Source organism: Pseudophryne corroboree, chromosome 5 (genome assembly GCF_028390025.1).
Source record: "Pseudophryne corroboree isolate aPseCor3 chromosome 5, aPseCor3.hap2, whole genome shotgun sequence".
NCBI lineage: Eukaryota > Metazoa > Chordata > Amphibia > Anura > Myobatrachidae > Pseudophryne > Pseudophryne corroboree.
Genome location: NC_086448.1, coordinates 422,891,412 through 422,912,967, shown reverse-complemented (window position 1 = coordinate 422,912,967; position 21,556 = coordinate 422,891,412). Strand labels below are relative to the sequence as shown.

At 46.0% G+C, this 21,556-nt stretch overlaps 1 protein-coding gene across 1 annotated transcript in view; it reads right to left on the bottom strand.

Annotated features, from left to right (window-relative positions):
* Positions 1–19,492, bottom strand: part of GALNT4 (polypeptide N-acetylgalactosaminyltransferase 4) — a 297,723-nt gene extending 278,231 nt beyond the window's left edge. The window contains exon 1 of the mRNA XM_063922806.1: positions 19,123–19,492. The gene's annotated coding sequence lies outside the window, so the exon portion shown is untranslated. The remainder of the gene's footprint in view (positions 1–19,122) is intronic.
* Positions 19,493–21,556: the final 2,064 nt, after the last annotated feature.

The window sequence follows — 21,556 nt, the reverse complement described above, 5'->3', positions numbered from 1 at the left end:
AGTGTACACACAGCCAGACTTGCCGATATAGCTTTCAGATATATTGGCATCAGCTGTGCCGCAGGGTCGTTGCAATACGTCTGTGAATGACATCCTTCATAGACATACCGGGTGTAAACACCCATCAACCTGCTCGCCATATATTGACTAGTGTGTACCCAGTTAATGGCTCACAGTTACAGATCAAAGAAAAATTTTAAGAGAATGTAAAGTCAACCAGGGGAATGACACAGTGGGTTGCTTCTAAAAACAGTAACAATGAAGATACAATTAAAGGTATATTACTCAGACAAAATGAAGGGAAGTTGTCAGTTTTGTAATTGTAGTAGTATTGCTATAATAATACACTATGTGCCAATATTGTAATTTTGAATTCTTAAGATTAGAAACGGAAAAGGATTAATGAAATACTAGCATAAAGCAAATAGATTGCTGCACAAAAAAATACTGGTGTTGCCAAACAGGAAGTTGAATCTTCATTTTGTCTTGGCATTGCCAAGAGAAAGATGAGAGATATGAGACCGAACAATGCAGAAGAGCTGAAGGCCGCTATTGAAGCATCCTGGTCTTCCATAACACCTCAGCAGTGCCACACGCTGATAGAATCCATGCCACGCCGCATTGAGGTAGTAATTCAAGCAAAAGGGACCCAAACCAAGTACTGAGTACATACGCATGATTATACTTTTCAGAGGGCCGACCTTTCTGTATTTAAAATCCTTTTTTTTTATTGATTTTATGTAATACTCTAAATTTTCTGAGATTTTGGATTTGGGGTTATCTTAAACTGTAAGCCACAATCATCAAAAATAGGATTTTAGACTTCCGGTGGGCGGGCCATCCAGCATGGCTGCTTTTTAGATGAGCTCCGTCTTGCAGGCTACTAAGCCACGGACATCCTCCTGATAGCTTCACTATATTTTCCTAGGAGGCTCTCAGGATTGTTCCCCACATCATACTACACCTGGGGATACCCTGCAAGTACCAAAGCGAGACTGTATGCCCCTGGTAGCCGGCCCTCAACGAGACGGCCTTCATGACCGCCGTGCACTCGGCGCGAAAACTGGCTGACTGACCCCGAGCCTATCTTTCCAGCCTCTACGTTGCCTACCCTCGTGGGGATCCCCCCTTACCTACCGCCCCTTGGTAGTGTTCCCTGCATTGGATGGCTAAGTGGAGCGGTACAACACCCTCGCAGCTCCGGCTCCCCTGTGACCATCCAGCTGACCGCCGCGGGGACATCGCGTGCTTCCTGCTGCTGGCTGCGACGCAACGCCGGAGGAGAGACGACCTCTGCTGCTGTGGTCCCTGCTTGTGAGCCTGCTCCCTCTATCTATACCCGTCTGGCTGTGCAGAGATCTCCGGCGGGGTGAGCGGTGCGGCGGACGAGACTGACCCTGGGTGAGTGACGCTGAAAGACCCCGGACAAGTGGAGCGGTACAACACCCTCGCAGCTCCGGCTCCCCTGTGACCATCCGGCTGACCGCCACGGGGACATAGCGTGCTTCCTGCTGCTGACGAGACTGACCCTGGGTGATGGGTGAGTGACACTGAAAGACCCCGGACGCCATCTGACTCCATTGTACTCGGGTGGTGAGAGGCTCCCATCCTTTACTCTCGGGGGGGGGGGGGGGGGGGGTGGCTGGTGAGTCCCTAACGTTACCCTTGGCCCCCTATTTGTCCCCTTCTTCCCCACGCCCTGTGGCCCGACACCTGAGGCCTTTGTGGTGACGGCCCGTTTGCCGGAAACGCCTAACTCTCTGCTGGTTCTGCGTGGCGGCAGGGGAATGCTGAAGTGGGCGATACACCATTCCGGATTCCTGAGGTGGCTTGGTGAGGTCGGTGCCGCAGCTCTCCTGGAGTGATTGCAACCCGGACGAGGGGACCGTCTTTACTCACTCTCTGCCACAGTAGACGGTTTAATGTATGCTGCAGTGACTCTGACACCAGGCAGACTCCGGATCACTGACTGCTAGGCCATGCGGTTGGGACTGCACCACTCCTGGAGCACCACTGTGACTCTCTCTTTCTTATAACCAGCCTGGACTCTGCCTCTCTCTCTCCTGTTTCTTATCTACAAATTTATTTTTCCTCCTGTTTGCCTCCTTCTCTTACCTCTGGCTCTCCTCTCCTGATTGCCCAACTATACTGCTATAGCCGGCACCACTATTTTACCTTGCCTCACAGGGATCAGATCTGTGCCACAGTCGAGGTTTGAGATGCATCAGTGTTCAATTCTCTGCTAGGTTATAATATCAATTAGTGATTAAATACTAGCAGAACGTTCAGATACATTTTGATATTTGACCAAAACAAATTTAACTGTTATCAAAAGCGCCTCAATATAAATGTGTATAATATCTCATATGTATAACAAGGATATTCCTGAAATACTGCGCAGCCTGTAACTATGTGTGTAATAGTGAGAAATAGAGAACTAAGAAAAGGGAACCGGCTGCGCTGGATTTCAGAAAGATTAATTAATAATGGAGAGAGCCAATATGTCAATATAAAAGACAACCAATTTATTAAAACATGATAGACATTAAAAGTGTTGAAACTAAATAAAACAGATAGTTTTGCATAAGTAGTAACACTGTCCGGTGTCTCACAGTATCAGCACTGTGTGAACTTGTGTAAAATTACAGCTGTAATATATATTGTGCTGAAGTCCATATTCCGTTCAAAGTGCTCAGTGATGATGCATAAAAATGCAAGGTGTAGAATTTCAATAGTAGATGATATAAAAGAGCCAGTGGGTCCGTTAATAATATATTATTACCTCTCCAGTGGGTTGGTCCATATACCGGGCGTCCTTAGGACCCGCCTCCCGTACACCTTGCTCAGGTGTCTCACATGTGATACCAGCTCAGTGCCTTCAGACGCCCCGATTCCGAGTGGCTCCAAAGCTTTCAAATAGCCGTCGCCAACCACACTGCTCAAGCCGGGCGATTCCCGAACAGCACCTTCTCTCCTCTCCGCTACAGTGCCGTGTGTGGGTAACGCAGGATCCCTGTCCGGGGACGCCCGGTATATGGACCAACCCACTGGAGAGGTAATAATATATTATTAACGGACCCACTGGCTCTTTTATATCATCTACTATTGAAATTCTACACCTTGCATTTTTATGCATCATCACTGAGCACTTTGAACGGAATATGGACTTCAGCACAATATATATTACAGCTGTAATTTTACACAAGTTCACACAGTGCTGATACTGTGAGACACCGGACAGTGTTACTACTTATGCAAAACTATCTGTTTTATTTAGTTTCAACACTTTTAATGTCTATCATGTTTTAATAAATTGGTTGTCTTTTATATTGACATATTGGCTCTCTCCATTATTAATTAATCTTTCTGAAATCCAGCGCAGCCGGTTCCCTTTTCTTAGTTCTACATTTTGATATTTTCCTTCTCGCACTGATACAGTTGTTTGTCTTGTGCAATCGATGTTTATTTTCACAAGAATTTTTATACTTAGCAAGCTGTTGTTCTGCCCTGGGTGGTGCCTTCGCCTGGCGACCACGAGACGTCATGGGTATGACGTGCCTTTATATGCATACTATGTGAATTGATGTTTGACTTTTTTATTTTTGCCGAGTGGCTTTGATATATTTTCTGACTCAAGCTCTTACGTGAGGTGTTTTATTATCATAAACCGTTGTGTGTTTATATACAGGCCCTCCAACTCTTATATATAGCGGTCTAGCGACCGGGGGATGGACAAATACGTCCATAAGACTACAGTACACTTGGAGCAGTTTTGCAGTTGAGGTATATCTTGGCCTCCACTGCCACCTGGTGCCTGCTTGCAGTGGTACAATATAACTTTACTGGCGCAATTTCTCTGCTGTTGAATACACGCTGCAGAGCTCCTTATCCTGAACAACCTCTGTTATTGCTAACGTAGTCATTGTCGCTTCTAATTGTTCCATTGATTTACCACATAGGCCTGAAAATCGTTATTACTTTAGCATATTGTAGGTTTCTGCTGTGCAATTTCTGGTTACTTTCACAGGATTACTTATATCCAGCAAGCTATGGTACTGCTTTGAGTTTAATTTCCATCAGATGGATCCGCGACGTCATGATTATGGCGTGCCTTGTTATGCTTATTATGTACATTGATGTTTTTATTTTTGTATTTTCGCTGAGTAGCTCTGACATATCTTCCAACTTGAGCTCTTACGCGAGGTGTTTCATTATCATATACCACCGTTTGTTCACATCAGGGCCTGCTACCCTTTATGTTTAGCGGTCTGACGACCAGGTGATGGACAAATACGTCCATAGGACTCCAGCGGTTAGACCTTCTCAATCCTCAGTGAATACAAGAATGAGTAAAAATAAAAACACAGCGGGGAAACTCAACCCCCCCTCTCCTCCAGGTGTGGGCAATCCCCAGGCTCGGCCTCAAGAAACAGAGGCTCTGCCTGACCAGCCCTCTTTATTACATATGGCACAGGAGATCTCGCGACTCCTCATGCCTCAAATTGATAAGAAACTTGAAAATATACCGTTAATTGATAAAAGATTGGAACAGATACAAACACTACTAGATTCCACACTTACAAAGATTGATCAGAACACCTCACGGATAAACTCCTTAGAGCAAAGGGTTAGTGATGGGGAGGATCAGATGCATACACTCCAACGATCTCCACTGCCACCCAAGATTCGTCCCTTACTGCTCTGCAGGCAAAAATAGATGATCTTGAGAACAGGGATAGGAGATCGAATTTGCGCTTCGTGGGCATCCCCGAATCAATCAGGGACGGGCAGTTGTATGATTTTATACTGAATGACCTGTTCTCAGCTCTAGATATCTCAGATCCCCCATTTCTAACGCATATTGAGAGAGCGCATAGAATTGGTCCCACTCGCCCTGATGTTGATGTGAGGCCACGGCCTGTCATTGCAAGATTTATGGATTTCCGCATGAGGGAGCATGTTTTGCGTTCTTACCGGAAAATCCCGCAATTGCTAGTGAATGGTAAACGTCTTTTACTCTTTCAGGATTTCTCTGCCTCTGTTGCGCAAAAGAGGAGAGAGTTTTCTGACGTTTGCAGGATGCTTCCAGAGAGCAATACTAAATTTGCGTTGATGTATCCAGCTAAGTTGAGGGTGCATGACAATGGCCGCACGCTACTATTTGCTGATCCAGTTACTGCCAAATCCCACGTCACACGTATGTTGACTCCTGAGAACCCGTAACACAAGTCTTAGTTATTGCTCTACAACATGTTTACTGCCTTGGGTTGGCTTATCTTCAACACTTAGGAGACCATAAATCCCGTACTCAGCCAACCAGCTTAACCTTCAATGAAGTATCTATTATTGTTGTGGTCCTCGTCTGCGTAGCGGAATTCTAGATATTTTGGTATTCCCTACCTTATATACGGAGTTGGTTTAATATACACATGAATGAGGCCTTTGGTCTCATTATCCGCTGCTCAGCTTAATTTAATTTTACTTTAAGTCAATTACTACAGTTATTATTGATGTGTTCCTCGCCAGTGCTACCGGACGGTTTAGCACTTGCGCTGTTACTAGTTTGGTTTGGAAAATGTGAAAATTGTTCTGTGAAGCAATGTGTGTTTTTTTTGTTTTTCTTTTTGTTTTGCCCGACACGGGCCTCCCTCTCCAGATCCGTTGAGGAGCTCTATGGTTCACTGTGGTTCGGATTGTCCCTCTTCGCTCGCTGGGACGGAGGAGGGCAACTGTGTGATGTAGTGTTCCTTCTGGATTGCCACCCTCGGGTGGGTGTAGGTAAACTGACTCATGACCGACTTCGGTACAGGAGCCTCCTCCTCGGATGCCTTTTTTAAGATTCTGTCCTGGAATGTGGGCGGCCTTAACTCCCCTATTAAACGTAAAAGGGTTCTTACACATTTAAAACGGTTTAGGCCCCAGATTATATTTCTCCAAGAGACCCACTGGATGTCGGGCGCCTCCTCTGCTCTTCGGGCACCTTGGTTAGAGGACTGTATTTCCGCTGACAATACACAAAAGACCAGGAGGGTTGCGATCCTATTTAGTAAAAATTTACAATACACTATTTTGAACTCTATTGTTGACCCACAGGGGCGCCATTTAATTTTAGATGTGGAAGTTTGGGGTAATAAGTATACGTTAATGAATGTCAACGCACCCAATGTCGAAACTGCTGCCTTCCTCCGGGAATTGAGCTCTCAGTTGTTGCAACACGACAATTTTCAGCTTGTCCTGGGGGGTGACTGGAATACTGTAGATGATCCTACGGTTGGATAAATCTCCTGTCCCACGCACTTCCCAATCTTCTTTCTGGTCACACCTTCAAACTTTAATGGTCTCCCTCCAGCTTACTGACGTTTGGCGTCTCCTAAACCCCTCCGACAAATCATTCACTTTTTTCTCTGGGGTTCATAGATCCAGGTCCAGGATTGACCTGATTTTAATTGCGGATTCTCTTGTCACGCGGGTCGCGCATGCTGATATCCATAACATTTTGATTTCGGATCACACTCCGGTGACATTAACGTTACAGAGAACTCTTCAGTCAGGGGGCTCCAGACACTGGAGGTTTCCGAGTTCTTTTTATAATTGCGATGACTTTCGGAAATTTTTGATAACTAACTGGGCCAACTTTTTAGACGATAACCTTGAACACTGGGATCGCCCAAATATTCTTTGGGGTGCAGCGAAGGCTGTTCTTAGGGGTCAAATTATTGAGTAGGTCTATAGATTGAAGAAGAAAAATCTGACGACTTATACTACACTACATTCGGAGTTAGATGCTGCGCTGCAGAATCACCATGCCCTACAAACTGAGGAATCTTTGCGGCTCTATTTGCAGGCAAAACAACTACTGAATGACCACTTGCTGGCGCAAGCAAAGCGGGACGTGGTGTTTTCTTCTCATAAGTATTACCAGTGGGGTAACAAGTCTGGTCGACTTTTGGGTAATAGGGCTAGAAAGAAAACTGCTCGAAAGTTCATAACGGCTGTTAAGCATCAGGATACGGGGCATCTCCTTACCACTTTCCCTGCTATAGTGAAACATTTTGAATCTTACTTTGCCGACTTATATTCGGATCTCCCTTTTAATGAATGTGCTCATGCCGCACTTTTACCTGATTCAGCTTTGCCTCCTATAACGAGTGCGCAGTCGGATTTACTGGTGAGTGCAATTACGGAGGAGGAGCTTATCTCGGCTATGTCCAAACTCCACCTGCACAAATCCCCGGGCCCGGACGGCCTCTCCAATTAATTTTATAAAATCCTTCAGCCTCATATAATTCCGACTCTGCTAGAGCTGTTTAACGGCCTGTTGCATCATCGTGCCCCTTTTCATCATTTCACAACAGCCCATACCGTTATGATCCCCAAACCCGCTCAAGACCCTCAATTGGTGACCTCGTACAGGCCCATTACGTTGTTGAATACCGACATAAAATGATTCACCAAGATTTTGGCAGATTGACTACAAACGATTCTCCCACACGCTCTAACTACTCATCAGCTTGGCTTTGTTCGTAATACACATTCGGTAAAAGGTATTCGGGCTGCTATTGCTGCAGTAATGGCCTCTGCTCATTCGCCCTATTCCAGGAATATACTCCTCAGTCTAGACACTACTAAGGCCTTCGATACGGTACTTTGGCCCCATCTATTCAGGGTCTTTGAACGTAGACTCTTCCACCATGACTTTATTGATATTATTTGTTACTTATATGACTCTCCTTCCACTACCCTCTTGCTGAATGGCTATACCAGTGATCCGGTGGTTATGCATCGTGGCACACGGCAGGGCTGTCCCTTGTCCCCCTTGTTGTTCAATTTAGCCATAGATCCCCTCCATCATTTGCTATTGACTGACACTCAGTTTCATGGCATTCAGATAGGTCGCAGGGAGCTAAAGCTTACTGCATTTGCTGATGATCTACTGCTGTATGTTTCAGATCCGGGGACTTCCTTGACTCATATATTTAATCTACTGCAGGCGTATGGACATATTTCTGGCTTCAATGTTAACTGGTCGAAGTCAGTGGCACTAAGACTGGGGAGTGGTGCATTTTTGAGAAACGGGGTGGGGGGGTTTACCACTGAAATGGAGCTCAGATCACTTCACTTATCTGGGGATTCAAATATCGAGACAACCGGAGCGACTTTATACTCTAAATTTTACCTCGGCTATCAGAAAAATTGAGGCTGAACTTGACACCTGGAAATCTCTGCCTTTATCATACATGGGGAGAGCGAATTTTATAAAGATGATATCATTCCCCCGTTTGATTTACTTTATACAGGCCATGCCACATGTGCTCCTACCTAAAGATGTTCAACGCATCAATTTTCTTTTTAGATGCTTTATTTGGCAGGTAAGAAAACCACGTATAGCGTTGATTAAGTTACAGCAAACCACGGAGAATGGGGGAATTAATTTTCCTAATGTTCTATGGTATTCCCATGCCGCTCAACTACGGTATTTACATGACTGGGTGCACAATGACAATAACTACACAAACACTGACTTAGATAGAGAATTTTTACAAGGGGGGGGACCTGGTCGCCTTTTTACATCTGCATGCTCGGGAGGTGTCTGAGGAGTGGAGGAGGAATCCACTATTGTGGAGCATTAAAAAACTATGGACAGATATACGTAACAAACTAGATCTGAACTCCCACAGATCACTATACCTTCCGTTCATGGCTAATCCAGACTTCCAGGAGGGTAGGGCGCATTATCCATTCAACATCTGGCGAATGGGGGGTGTTTCCAAGATAGCTCATTTGGTGGATTTGCAAAGCTTGAGGTCGCTCACATTCCAAGAAGCCACTGCTAGACATCCAGTTTTACTGGCCTATCCTGTGGCCTTTCTATTGGCCCAACACTATGTTTCTGCTACTATTAGCTGTTTTTCACTTATGGATTGGAGCAATTCGATAGATAAATTACTGCAACAAGCCCCTAGAACTAGTAAGGCAATATCTATGGCATATGGATACGGACGGTTCTAGACTACTCTACGGGACAGGGAGGTATCCGGTCCTGGACGTAATGTCTCCCGGGGATCGAGACGACTGACTTGCTTACGGCCCATGCAAAAGCTTGTAAACTGTTTCCCTCTTCTAGGTACAAAGAAATGTCTCTTAATATTTTGCACAGGACTTATTTATCGCCTCATAGAAGATGTCTCATAGGACTAGCTGATACGCATGCTTGTTGGAAGTGTGGTTCTCCCCAGGCAGACCTATATCACTGCTTGTGGACATGCCCTCAGATTAGACAGTTCTGGATAAGGATAAGGAATTATTTAACGACTAACCTAGTGAATTATTGGAGATTGTGCCCAAAATTAGGCGCTTTTCGGTATAGTCTCGCCGGACCTACGTCTCTCTCAGGGAAGTAGAAAGCTACTGCTGGCAGTTAGTATAGCGGCCAGAAAGGCTATTCTACAAGTATGGATTGCTAGAGATCCACCTACACTTTCGCTGTTTAAGGCCAAATTATTTTATCTCTTTCGGATGGAATGGATAGGAATTTTGCTAGACAAAGATACTAAGATACAGAGATTCTTTGACGTATGGGAAAGCTATATAACGACCTTGTCGACAGCAGTCAAGACGCAGCTCCATAACTCTTGATCTAATACAGAATGGTTTTTGACTAGAACGATTGCGGGGGATCCGCCGATTGTGCTACAGAACTGAATGCCATTCTTAGCTCGGTAGATGACTGGGGGGAAGTTGGCATACGGTCACGGGCAATTTTATTTTATTTTTTTATTTTTTATTTATTTATTGTTTCTATCCTCACCTGCACGCGTCTGGGTCAGCTGACTGGACCAGCTCTTAATCCAATGGTTACTGAAGCCCCGAGAGGCATGTTCCATATAAGTGTAATATTGTTTGTACTGTGTTTGGAATGTCTCTTGATTGGGGACTCAGTTGTAATGTTATTTACTCCCCTTTCGCTTTTTTCTATTTGACATAGGTTTGACCTACTGTGAAAATTTATGTATGTAATTCATATATTGCTTCAATACAAATATGTTAAAAAAAAAAAAAATAGGATTTTAATACCTACCGGAAAATCCTTTTCCCTTAGTCCGTCGAGGATGCTGGGGACACTTCAAGAACCATGGGGTATAGACGGGATCCGCATGAGACATGGGCACTTTAAGACTTTCAAAAGGTGTGACCTGGCTCCTCCCTCTATGCCCCTCCTCCAGACTCCAGTTTAAGGAATCTGTGCCCAGGGAGACGGACATTTCGAGGAAAAGGATTTATTGTTAAACCACCAGCTCACACCTCAAGCATGCCGCAGAACATGGCATTCAATTGAACACAAGCCAACGGCATGAAGAATTTTCAGCAATATGCTGACTAAATCGTAACACAACCTGTGTGTAACCACAACCAACAACTGCAGATACAGTACGCACTGGGACGGTCGCCCAGCATCCTCTACGGACTAAGAGAAAAGGATTTACCTGTAGGTATTAAAATCCTATTTTCTCATACGTCCTAGAGGATGCTGGGGTCACTTCAAGAACCATGGGGTTATACCAAAGCTCTAAAACGGGCGGGAGAGCACCGACTGACCAAACATGAGGTCTTCTTCGGCCAGGGTATCAAACTTGTAAAACATTGCAAAAGTGTTTTAACCCGACCAAACAGCTACTCGGCAAAGTTGTAATGCCGAGATCCCCCAGGCAGTTACCCAGGTCGCGCCCACCCTTCTAGTAAAATGGGCCTTCACCGAATTCGGTAACGGCAATCCAGCCGTGGAATGAGCATACTGAATCGCACCACAGATCCAGCGCGCAAAGGTCTGCTTAGAAGCAGTACCCCCAATCTTTGTCGGGAACCTACAGGACAAACAGAGCCTCTGTTTTCCTAATCTGAGCCATCCTGGCGACAATACTTCAAACTCTAATCACATCCAGAGACCTAGACTCAGCGAAGGCGTCAGTAGCCACAGGCACCACAGTAGGTTGGTCCATGTAGAAGGAAGAAACCACCTTCGGTAGGAATCGTTGACGAGTTACCAACACTGCTCTATCTTCATGGAAGATCAAATAAAGGTCTCTTGTGAGATCAGGCCGCTAACTCAGACACTCGCCTTGCGTATGCCAAGGCCAACCTGATGACCACTTCCCCAGTGAGGAATTACACTGCACCTTACATAAAGGTTCAAACCAATGTGATTGTAGGAACTGCAACACCACATTAAGATCCCATGATGCCACTGGGGCACAAAAGGAAGTCGGATGTGCAACACGCCCTACACGACAGCCTGAAGGAAGTCCAAATGATTCTGAAAGAAAACCAATAAGGCCGATTTTAATTGAGCCCAACTTAAGGCCCGCATCCACCCTGCTTATAGAAATTTAAGAAAACGTCCTAGCTGAACTCTGCCGTAGGATTCTTCTTGGACTCCCACCAAGAAACTTATTTTCTCCAAATATGGTAGTAATGTTTTAGACGTTACCCCTTTTCTAGCCCGAATAATTGTGGGAACTACTTCTGTGGAAATACCCTTACGGACTAGGAATTAGCGTTCAACCGCCATGTCGTCCTAATAGACGCACGGCCCCCGCCGCAACAGGTCCTCACGCAAAGGAAAAGGCCAAGGATCTTAGATCTGGATACCAAGCTCCCCTTGACCAGTCTGGGACAATGAGGCTCGCTCGAATTTCTGTACTTTCTATAATCCCAGAACCTTTGGAATGAGAGAAACCGGGGGGGAATACATATACCGACTAAAAAAACACCCACGGTGTCACCAGACCATTCACTGTTATCGTTTGAGGGTCCCTTGACCTGGACTCTGAAGCTTCTTGTGAATACAAGATGCCATCATGCCTACTTGAGGAAATCCCATCGACATGTCACCTCTTCGAAGACTACTTGGAGGAGGCCCCCCTTCTCCTGTATGGAGATCGTGTCTGCTGATGAAGTCTGCGTCCCCGTTGTCCACTCTTAGAACAAACATCGCTGACAGAGCGCTTGTCTGTTTTTTTTTGTAGTTTAACTAGCGGAAAAACCTTGTGGCTTCTGCTATTGCTGCTCTGTTTTTCGTTTGTAGAAAACCCGGTGTAAACGGCCCTTAACTCTATACCGTTTGTGTGGCGACAAGTTTCCTAACTTGACCATCTTCCTTGGAAGTTTTCCGCCCTGTGTGACTGCTCCCCAGCCTCGGAGGTATGCATCCGTGGTCACTAGGATCCACTCCTGGATCCCGAACCCGCGCCCCTCTAAGATGTGAGAACAGTGCTGACACAACACGAGTGAAACTCTGGTCCTGGAATACAGGATTATCCTCCGGTGCATGTGTAGGTGGAAACCGGACCACTTGTCCAACAGGACCCACTAGAACACCCTGGCAAGGAACCTGCCAACTGAATGGCCTTGTAAGCCGCAACCATCTTTTCTAATGTATTGATGGATTGACACTCCTGCTGGTCTCGGAATTTGTATGACCGGACACTGGATCTCCAGAGCCTTTTCCACTGGAAGAAAATACTCTCTGTAGTATCTAGTATTATTCCCAAAACCGACAACCGCGTTGATGGGACCATCAGTGATTCTGGCAAGTTCAGGAGCCAACCCTGTTGTTGAAGAACTGTCAGGAAGAGTGCAACGTTTTGCACCAACTGGTTTCTTGATCTCACCATTATCAGGAGACCGTCCCAGTACGGGATAAATGTGACTCCGTACTAGAGAAGGAGAACCATCATTACCGCCATCACCCTCGTGAAATTGGCAATGACCATCCTGAATAGCAACCTCAGGTAAATCTAATGTGGAGGAAAATGTAATTAGACCTCCTTTATCCAGATTGGATATCACTGTCCTGAGAGATTCCATCTTGGATTTGAATTTCTTTAAGTAGAAATTGAGGAATGTCAGATTTAGGATTGGTCTGACCTAGCCGTCTGGCTTCGGGAGCACGAAGAGGCTTGAATGACAGCCTTCTCCCTAATGTGACAGGGTACACCAGGACAATGACCTGATCCTGACACAACTCTTGTGTTGCGTCGCATACTACCTCCCCGTCCGGAGGAGAATCTGTAATACTGAAGAATTGGTGAGGGAAAACGCCTGGAAACTCCAGTATGCACCCTTGGGACACTATTCGTAAAACCCACGGGTCCAAGTCCGTTCCAGGACTGACTGAAAAGTTTTAGACGTGGCCCCACCGGTTTGGGCTCCCGCAAGAGAGTCCCAGCGTCATGCGGTGAATCTGGCAGAAACAGAGGATGATTTCTGCTCCTGTGACCTTGAAGAGGCTGCTGACCTCTACCCTTTGCTCCTTCCTCCACCTGCAAAGAAAAAGGGGAATCAGTATCTATTGGGCCGACATGACTGCATCCGACAATTATGAGTCATCATCCTTTGTGAGGGAACATAGGCCCAGAAGGTAGACTTACCAGCGGCATCTGCCGAGATCAAATTAACTAGGCCGTCACCAAACCAGGCTTCACCTTCATCGGGAAGAGACTCCATATCTTCTCGGAGTCAGCCTCAGCATTCCATTGGTGAATCCACAACGCCTCCTAGCCGAGACCGCCATGGAATCGGCCCGCGAACCCAAGAGTCCTCTATCCCTTGCAGTCACACGAAAGCATGCTGCAGCATCCTTGATATGACCCAACGTAAGGAGTATCCCATCTCTCCCGGATGACCAGGCAGCCGACCATTTTTGAATACTACTACTCCCCCATGCGCATGTAATGGCAGGTCTAACTAACGTACGCGTGGACACATAACTAGAATATAACGTAGCTTCCTACATATGATCCGCTGGCTTTGTGACAGGGCCCCGTGCAGAACAGGGGGTGACTCCCACTTTATTCTATCCGCGGCGGGAAAAGAATAAACAATCGGAATCCTCTTGAGGATTTGAAACCATCTTGTCAGGGCTGACCCAGACATTCTCAAATAGAGCGTTCAGCACATGAGAATGAAGAATGTTGCTTCAGCAATATATATATATATTATATATATATATATATATATATATATATATATATATATATATATATATATATATATATATATATACACACACACACACACACACACATACATACATACATACACATACATACATCCCTTTGTTCGGAACAGGAGGGTCCACAGTGACATTAATACGTCCTTATTATGCACTAAATGCTCTTTTTTTTTTTGGATCTCATCAGGAAACATTATGGTCAACATAGGAATTAGCATCTGTGTATATATATATATATATATATATATATACATATACATACACACACACACACACATAGCCCTTTCTGATATGCATCACATTAATAAGCAATTTTTTACCCAGTCATATACTGGTGGTGCCGACAGAGCCATCCACCCACGTCTGTGTCCCTAATACAGTTTTCTCTTGGGAAAAACATTAATCCACCTACATGTTGACACAGATGTACCAAGTACCATCAGGAGTCGGTGGTGCCGACAGGGTCACTCCCACAGCCGTTTGTGGGAAGCACTCCGCCTCAGATATGCTGACACGTGTACCAAACATGTCAGAGAGACACAGATAGAGTTTGCCAGCTCATAACCCAGCGCTTAATCAACAGTTCTGAACACTATAGAATGCCCCAAACCTGCAGCGCTTTTATATTAAACATATATTGCACCAATTCTACCCCGTTTTGCACCCTGATACTTTCAGCAGTATGAGGAAGGACTAGCGTCTCTGCAAGTGAAAATAGCGCTGGCTGTGTGAGCTGTGAGGGCTAAGACCCCCCCCCCCCCCCCCCTCTACCCGTAATGGCACGCTTCAGTCCCGCTATTTTTGTTAAAAATCTTTATACTGGCGGGGGTTAGGACAGTGCCCCGACACCTATGTCCCCTGTTGCCAGTCTTATATTGAGGTATATATGCTGCCCTCGCCCCCCCCCCCCCCCGCGCCCTGCACCCTGTAGTGCCTGTGTGTGTGGGAGCATGGCGCGCAGCGTGCGATCGCTGTGCGGTAACTCAGAAGCCGTCACTGAAGTCTTCTTTGCTTCTTCTACTCACCTGTCTTCTGACTCTGCAAGGGGGGGTGACAGCCGGCTCTGGGAATGAGCCCCTAGGCGTACCTAGTGATCAAACCCTCAGGAGCTAATGGTGTCCTGTAGCCAAAGAAGCAGAGCCTTGAAACTCACAGAAGTAGGTCTGACTTCTCTCCCCTAAGTCCCATGAAGCAGGGAGACTGTTGCCAGCAGTTCTCCCTGAAAATAAAAAACCTAACATAAGTCTTTTTCAGAGAAACTCAGTAGAGCTCCTCAGAGTACATCCAGTCTCACTGGGCACAGATTCTAAACTGGAGTCTGGAGGAGAAGCATAGAGGGAGGAGCCAGGTCACACCCTTTGAAAGTCTTAAAGTGCCCATGTCTCCTGCGGATCCCGTCTATACCCCATGGTTCTTGAAGTGACCCCAGCATCCTCTAGGACGTATGAGAAATTCTAACAAATAAAGGCTTGAAATATCTCACTTTACATGTAATGAGTCTATATTAGTTTCACCTTTTAAGTTGAATTTCTGAAATAAATGAACTTTTGCACGATATTCTAATTTTCTGAGTGTCACCTGTATAAATCACCAAATCCAGGAAAAATTACCTCATGCTACCCTATTCATTTTCCCTGGTGCTGCAGTGTCTTGTGAATCCCCAATGTTAATGAGAATTTTAACTTACATAATGAAAACATTTAAACACACAGAAGTGACACACAGGGGTATATTCAATAAGAGTCGGGTCCATTCCAACATGCAGTTGTCGGAATGGACCCGACAACCCCTATTCAAAGAGCGACCAAATCAGACTGTCGGATCTGGCCGCTCCCGATGTCTTGTCCTGCCGCTGCCGGGTGCGCTGACAGCAGCGGCAGATGTCTGCGGCGCCGGGAAGGGAGGGGGTAGCAGTCAGCGGCTGCCGTTATAGAGATGTCAGCGGCAGTCGGGGCAGCAGTGGAAGGGAGACAGAGAGGAGGAGACGGGGCGAGCAGCGGTTGCATCAGCGGAGGCTGGTGCAGTTTCAATTGTACAACCAATAGTGGTGTCTAAAGAAGCACCAGGCTGTATGACCACATCTACAGATGCTTCAAGAAGGATTCACAGTTGTTGCATATTGATACGCTATGATGTAAACCAGGTAAGGACTTTCCAGCGGCTATTTGCCCGAAGTTGCAGATACGGCTGCGTCCACCTCTAAATTGGGCCTCAAATCTTAATTTAGGATATACATAATGAAAAAACAGGAAGAATGTTTAAGCTATCATTTCATAAGACCCCATACTTTAGTGACATATTGCCATAACTTCCCGATCCCCCGATGGCTGGGTCAGGAAATCTGAATATTTAACAAGTGTAAAAATCTCAATTCTCCAATCCCAAATGATAACGATCAGAATCTGCAAACCTGGGATTTTAATATGAAGAATTCCCCCAATTCACCAATGGATCACATATCATTGATGGCCACCGATCGGCAAATCCAATTTGGTCAGGGAAACCGGGCTCAGATGTATGCATTTACACTGCAGAGTCATAAGAGTTTTATACATGTAACAGATTTTAAGAGTTGGGAGTAAAACCAGGTTAAGCTATGACCTCCATCACCATGTGTGAGGGATCTTCTATTGATGCCTGTGTGAATTGTCATGCTGCAACAAATACTGAGATATTCATTGATTAACACAGTACATTTCAATATAGTTAAGTTGCTCTATCAGATTATCACACAAGTGAAAGCAGTTTACCCGAACAATTGGAAATCAGACTCAAACCTCAGTAATTATCACATCTCTAGGCTGGGGATGCATTCTGCACAATGCTGCAAGAGGTCCAGCAGAGGGAATCTAGTGACTTTGTGATGGGCTTACCTTTAAAATCTCATGCCTATCATTCACACAGTCTCTCTGCTCATTCGCCTCTAGCACCAGGGAAATAACCTTAGCAAAAAGGAATCTCTTCCATAGAAACATACTCGCTCAGTCAACAATGCGGGAGCCTGGATAACATGAACAAATGCCACAGACAATGCAAGGAATAAAACACAAGAATTACACCATATACCAAGGATTGTAAGCAACATACATACAACAGTCAAACTTAAATGCTATGGAAAAATATCTATTTCACCAGAGAGGTTATAAAAGTCTTGTAACGAGAGCGGGAGCAGGTACTGAGATGGAGAGGCAAAGCGAAGTAGTGAGTTGAAAGGTATTTTTGAGACAAGGCAAGAGACGCTTTGTATGTAGGGAATATAATTTTATACTGGATAGCGTATAGTATAGACATACAATGTAGTAACTGGAGCTGCAGAAAAACGTTTTGTGAATATATGCCGGAATTGGACTTTTCTTTTAAAGGGACAATCACTTACAAGGCAAAACCATGCCTTTTAAGTGATTGCCCCTTTGAAAAAACGCCAAAGTTCGGCCAACATCTCGCACGGCATTACATCCGGCCCCTTAAGTCTAGTGGCTGCCTTCAAAATAAAGATTAGGCATGAAATTCTGGATGTGGAAAACCAGTAACTAGGGAATTGCAAAAATCAACATGGAATATTATAGGATTTCTGTTGAGTTTGGTATCTGCTTATTCCCTTAGTGCATTACATAAATTTGAATTTGTACAACCACAAAAACATGTGTACGCCTACATCCATATGCAGATCCCCCACTTGTATCATCAGAACAGGGAAAGGAATGGGTATGCAAACTCACTTCAAGCCCAGCAATGGCATGTTTGTAAACTGAAGCAGACCAAAAAAGGCCTGGTGCAAATATACATTGATGATGACAATCACTAGTACTAGCTAGATGCTTCTAGATTAACCTCATGGCTCATACCTACATTATGTCGTTAAGGAGCATATTTATCAAATATCGTCATTTAGATCATTGTAATTTCTTAATATTGCTCTTCGAGATAGTAAGAAATTATATACAGTCTGAATGTATAACTCACATTCAGGGACAGGTGTTCCGAAAGGAGCCTGCCATCGCTGTTATGTGTTTGGATTGAAGTGACTCCATCAGCAGTTACTTCCCTTCTCTATCGGACCCTCGAGCGCTACTGGTGCAGCCATTGCCAGGAAAGTGTTCCGGAGGAATCCTCTCCTGATATTTTTTGCAAAATGTAGACCATAGGCTACAGCGGCTAACGCAAAACTTCAGTGTGCTTCGCGTTCTGGAACCTGGTCAATCTGACAACTTTGCAGGCCCCATAGAAGCTTATAGGTGCTACTGCTGCTTTGGGAAATGGTGGGCCAGCGGCATTTATGAAGCTATATACTGTGGTCTCCCCATGATACAGTGTGTTACTTAACATTTGCTAGTATCCGCCGAAAAATAGGCGTTTCCAAGGGATATTTTGCAAATACTTAATGATAAATAGATCCCTAAGGTTTATATATACAAAGCAATGAATGTTCAAAACCCCAAAATGTTGCAGGTTTTCTTCTGCCACATTTAAGAGGGCAATAATAATAAATTCAAAATCGCCTAGCTTTACATTAAATATTATTGCCCTGCCAAATCTGGCAGTCAAAATCTGTAAAACATTTTTATAGTTGTGAAACTGTAATGCTTAGATACTGTAATGCTTAAATACACCCAAGGTGGCAGATTTTATAATTATTTTTTTTATAGTTTTATTTACTACTGTAACTCCATTAGTATATGACAAGGAAGATTACCTGCTGCACAATAAAGGAACTTTACTTAAATCAAACCAAGAGTGGACGTTCTCTTTGTTATGACCAGCATATCAGTGTAATGCCCTATTATTATGTGTTTTATGGGAAAACACTGGGCATGTCATACCTTATACTTTGGTGTTTTGCTTGAGAGAACAATTCCCAATCTCCCCTTACACTTTCGGACCTTGTACTAGTTATAGAGTTTTGTGCAGCAAAGCTGGGGCCACATTCCAGCAGCTCTGTACAGCTCGGTTACAGCACAGTGCACCTTACACCTGCAGTGCCAGCTCCCGCCCTCCATGCCACTCACACTACCTGCTCCTTACATACTACACGCAACCACTGCCAGCACATGCATACTGTTTGGGTGCTGCCAGGCAGGCAGATAGTGGGCATGGGAGTGCAGTGTACTCACAGTGTAAGCTGCACCCCGGGGACACCTGCCAGCCATGTGTAGGTGGTGTGGGCACTCAGGGCTGCTGCATGCTTGGCTCCGGTGCTCCTGGTGAGGTGTCCGGTATACTGTACTGTTGCTGTGTGTGCAACCGACGCTTCCTTTCACTTTCTCGGAGCTTCCCTGACGTGTGTGTAGCGGCCCCTCCTCTGCTGCCTCCTCAGATACACAGAGAGCCGCCCTCCCTCCGCCTCCTTTCTCCGCTCCCTCATGGTCATGTGCCTGCTACAGAGAGCAGCTGAGGCGGCGGCAGTCTCTGACCTCTTCGCAGAGAATTAGGCCAGAACGCTGCTCCTTCCTGAGAGGACAGATGTGGCCGTCCCCGGGCCCTCCCTGATCACCAGCCGCCGCCAATCCGCTCTGTCTCATCTCTCACGAGCCCAGCAGCGCTAATCAGTGACACTCTGAGCTACACTGTATTTGATGTTGTTATTTGTGCAATAATGTTCCCATATGTAAATTATTATTAGTTATTACCTTAATGAAACATGCAAGTGTGATATTAAGAAAGGGGCCTATTTTTTAAGGTGCTTTTTTTCATGAGATTGTGGGAAAGTAAAGTTTCTGCATAATTTTAAGTATCACTGCTACATAGTAGTAGAGTAAAACAGATGTCACAGAAATCTCCTGCAAAAGGCTAACTCAGTGCATACCCTCAAACATTTTATACATAAAAAGGTACAGTTGGAGGGTATGTCAGTGGTTCCCAAACTGGCTGCCGTGGCACCCTGGGGCAGGGCCGTTACTACGTGTGTGCCAAGTGGGCTTGGCACACAGCGCAGTTGCCCTGAGGGCGCACGGCCAGCGGCATGTAATGAGTAAAATTGACTCATTACATGCCGCCTCTGCTGTGTGCGCCGTGCGCCGCGCTGTGGAGGGAGAAGAGGACCAGTGCCGGGCAGCGGAGAAGGAGGAGGAGGGAGGGGGAGCAGGGAGCCGCTATGTCATTGGTAGTAAGCGCCGCTGCAGCATCCCCCTCTCCTTCTGTATTGGCTGCCCGGCGCTGCTGTGGATGCTGGGATGCGGTTCCTCCATCCCAGCATCCACAGCAGCGCCGGGCAGCCAATACGGAAGGAGAGGGGGATGCTGCAGCGGCGCTTACTACCAATCACATAGCGCTGCTGCGGCTCCCTGCTCCCCCTCCCTCCTCCTCTTCCTTCTCACCTCACTGCCTGCACCGAGGGAGCTGCACGAGGAGCCTGACTGCCAGCAGGGAGATGGTAAGTATATCTCTCTTTCTCTCTCTCTCTCTCAGGGGGTCACCGTCTGCCGCAATGTGTAAAAAGGGGGATGGCTGCCGCAATGTGTAAAAAGGGGGACTGGTTGTAAAAAGGGGGACTGGCTGCCGCAATGTGTAAAAAGGGGGCCTGGCTGCCGCAATGTGTAAAAAGGGGTCCTGGCTGCCGCAATGTGTAAAAAGGGGGACTGGCTGCCGCAATGTGTAAAAAGGGGGCCTGGCTGCCGCAGTGTGAAAAGAGGGGGCCTGGCTGCCGCAATGTGTAAAAAGGGGGCCTGGCTGCCGCAATGTGTAAAAAGGGGGCCTGGCTGCCGCAATGTGTAAAAAGGGGGACTGGCTGCCGCAATGTGTAAAAAGGGGGACTGGCTGCCGCAATGTGTAAAGAGGGGGCCTGGCTGCCGCAATGTGTAAAAAGGGGGACTGGCTGCCGCAATGTGTAAAAAGGGGGACTGGCTGCCGTAATGTGTAAAAAGGGGGACTGTCTGCTGTAATGTGTAAAAAGGGGGATGCTGTCTGCTGTAATGTATAAAAGGGGATCTACCTGGTGTAGTGGCGCTACTTTGCAGCGTAATTTGAATAATGTAGACTACTGTGCACCGTAGTATGAATTGCTATTATTTTGTGACCACGCCCCTTCCCGTGAAGCCACGCCCCTATAAATTTTTCGCGCACCTACGGCGCGCACTGCCCCTATCTTACATGGGGGGGGTGCGCCACTGTCGTTTCTTGCACACAGCGCTAAAATGCCTAGTTACGGCACTGCCCTGGGGTTCCTCAGGAGTCAGGACACTTGCAGGGGTGCCGTGGGTTGGTGGTCTAGGCAGGGCTGTCTTTTCGTACGGGCTCTATGGGCACTTGCCCAAGGACCCCAGGAGTATAAGGGCCCTAGGCTGATAGCTGAGGGTTCCCTCTTTCCAGGGGTACCAGATTTTTGAAAACTGTCCCTGGGGAACCGTAGATATTTGACTTCAAAGCAGTGGTCCCCATCCAAGCCTGTTAATTGCTCTTCCCAGCCAGATATCTTGGGTTCTGTCTGACTTAAATATTTTCTGAGGACATACTCCAAAAGTTGGGACTCTCCCCTTTTTGGTGAACACTGGCAGCTTGTCTCTACTATGCCCACAGCCAGAGATATCAGCCTTCAAGCAGCTGGTCCCT